Genomic DNA, 3,103 nt, shown 5'->3' on the forward strand with positions numbered 1-3,103 from the left:
CATGCCAGCATCTGTCCCCTTGGCTTCGCTTCTCCAGTGGTGGCGTGTGGGTGGGGAGGGGGCCACCACCGCCTGGGGGGCTTGGACCCGGGGGTCTCCCTTTCTGGGCTGCAAAATCTCACTGGACCCCCAAGACCAGAGATGCTGCAGTGCAGACCGGCTGCCACCAGGCGGCGACCTGGGCAAGAAAGCCCTGCCGTTTGCTCCTCAGAACGGGGGAAATTGCTGTGTTCAAGCCATCCGGTGAGGCAGCGTCCAAGAGCACTGTCTAAAGTAGCCGCGCTGTGTCGACATAGCAGCAGGAGGGGCGCAGACACTGGCGCCATCTACTCCCAGGTCCTTCCCCACTTTCTGGCTTCGAGGGGTCCCACCTCACGTGCTCCGGGCTGACGTCGCACGACCTAGTCCCCGGCCCAGGAGCAAGCACGTCACACCGCCTACCGTAGGGAGGACCAGAGGCGGGTTGGAGCAAGTGTCCCGTATGCTCACAGCCCTCAAGGCTGGCCGACCCCAGAGCCTATCCCCTGGGTCACTTGTCCAGGCACAGAGGAATCACTTGAATCCCAGAAGATCCCTGCACCTGCTCTGCTCCCCAGACTCTGTTCTTTTTTTTTTTTTTTTTGTCTTTTTGCCTTTTCTAGGGCTGCTCCTGCGGCATATGGAGGTTCCCGGGCTAGGGGTCTAACTGGAGCTGTAGCCACCGGCCTACACCAGAGCCACAGCAATGTGGGATCCGAGCCGCGTCTGCGACCTACACCACAGCTCACGGCAACGCCAGATCCTCAATCCACTGAGCAAGGCCAGGGATTGAACCTGCAACCTCATGGTTCCTAGTCGGATTCATTCACCACTGAGCCATGACCCCCCATGCCTGTTCTGTTCCCATCTCCTGCTCTGCTCCCCGCACCTGCTCTGCTCCCCAGACTCTGGTCCCACAGAGCTCTGTCCCCGGACACGCAAACCCCACGGCAAGTTGTTCGTTTGGCCCTCTGCAAGCACTTCTCCCCGGTCCCTTACCCGACTGGGTTTCCACGTTTCCCTCTCTGGCCACTTCCAAACGATCTCCACTGTTTTTGTGTGTTTGCTGTGATAAAATCTGTTACTTTGCTGGTGGCAGTGGAAATGTTTTTATTTCCCCTTTTCCTTTCTCTCTGTGTGGTACTCTAAGGCGGTGGTTATTCTCTTTCTGCATTTAAAAAATATCATTGCATCGTGTTCTGGGTTTCATTGCTTACGTGGAGGAGTCAAGGGTCGTTGTTGCTCCTTGGGGACTGTGCCTTTTCTCCTGGCTTTTTGATTTTTATTTATGTATTTTTGTGGCTACGCCCGTGGCATGTGACAGCTCCTGGGCCAGGGATCAAACCCACACCATAGCAGTGGGCCGAGCCTCAGCAGTGACAATGCTGGATCCCTAACCTGCTGAGCCACCGGGGAACTCTTTTCCTGGCTCTTGGAGATTTTCTCTTTGTTGTTCGCTGTTGTTTGGTGGTTTGACCGCAGCGCGCCCAGGAGCGCTGGGATGGCTCTGGGCTGTGACATGCAGCACTTCCGAGTCCTAGCCTGCCTGTCTTTTGCCAGGTTTGCCGACGCCTCCTCCAGCTCTGCGGATTTTGGTCCACCCCACGCCAGCCTTCCCTTTCCCAGCTCCGTTGGTGTAGACGTTGGAGCTTTCTCCCATGTCCTGTGTCTCTTCTGCGCCTTCCCCTGTGCCTTCCACACGCTCTCTCCCTGTGCGCGGGCTTTCCCGTCTGCCGGCCTGAACCGCAGCTCACTGCCCTGCTCTCCCTGCCGTCCAAGTCGCCAGCGGCCCGGCTCCTGCACTTTGCTGTGCTTGGTTTATTTTTAGTTCTAGAATTCCTATTTGGTCTCTGAAAACGCCTCTCATCTCCGTGAACATTCCCGACGTGTCACCTACTGTTCGGAACACGCCGGTGGTGGTGATTTCAGAGCTGGGGCTCCATGGCTCTGGGACCTGGATGCTCTGCTTTCATGTCTGGTTCTGCTTCTGGATGCGCCTGGGGACGCTTCGCTTTAAAATGACAAGCGTTGTGAGTGAAAAGAGAATGCCGATTCTCTGGATGCTGTCGCATGTCCTCAGAGAGGCTCACGCATCCCCTGGCCCAGGGACTCAGCCGGCCCGATGCCGGCTGGGGACGCAGTGAGGCCATTGTTTGCTGTGGTTCTGGGGCTTGGCCCTCCTGGGATCCCAGCGGAGAGCCAGGCGAGCTTATCAGCTCCCCCCAAGTTGCAGGAGACCCTGACCTTGATTCTGTGTCCCCGGAGCCGGAACACCATCGAGCGTTCTTCAACTTGGATCCAGCCGGCGCTGGGCCTCTGGGCCCGGCCAGGGCTGCACAGGAGGGCGCGCACGGAGGCCCGTGCTCTTCTCCGCTCCCCGTCCTTGCACAAACCTTGACCCCCTCCAGCCCCGGTGGCCCTCGCAGCCCCGAGCGCCCGCTTCCGCCCCAGCTCTGTGAGCCAGAGCCGCCCTGCCCCTTGGCAGCCCATCCCGCCCAACGCGGCCTTCCTCCTCACCGCTCCGTCCCTGCCGGGGGAACCCCAGACGTGCTCGCTGGAAATAAAGTCAGAACTAGACAGAGAGCTGAGATAAAAGACAGGGACCCCCCGCCCCACGGTACCAGCACCGGATGGAACGTGAAAGGCGGGGAGTCAAGGAGTGGACGGGTGGGGGCTGGGGGCGCAGTTACGGGCTGGGAGTCACCCCAAGGCTGAGCTCATGGTGCTGCCCGTCCACCCAGAGCAGAAGATGAGGGCTGACGCCTGGTCAGGGGACAGCTGAGGTTAAGAACCTTGTTCAGAACAAGAACAAGAAAAGAAAAACGGAGAAAAAAGAGAGAGCCCTCTTCAGAGGTTCCTGCTGCCGCACAGGGGCTTAAGGTCCGATGTTGTCCCTGCTGTTCGATCCCTGGCCCAGGAACTTCGCATGCCGTGGGGGCTGCCAAAAAAACCCAGTCCTGTTCAGAGCTGAGTGTTCCAAGGTTGTGCCCACGGGGAGAGGGGCCAGAAGCGCTCCGCCCAGGACGCCCGTGAGCCGGAAGGAGGCCTGTCTAGCCCCGGGTCCGGGGCGAGGGAAACGCCTCCG

Source organism: Sus scrofa, chromosome 7 (genome assembly GCF_054392235.1).
Source record: "Sus scrofa isolate SSC_HxYL_T2T_F1_AM1 chromosome 7, Sscrofa_HxYL_maternal_Yorkshire_Landrace_v2.0, whole genome shotgun sequence".
Taxonomy (NCBI): Eukaryota; Metazoa; Chordata; class Mammalia; order Artiodactyla; family Suidae; genus Sus; species Sus scrofa.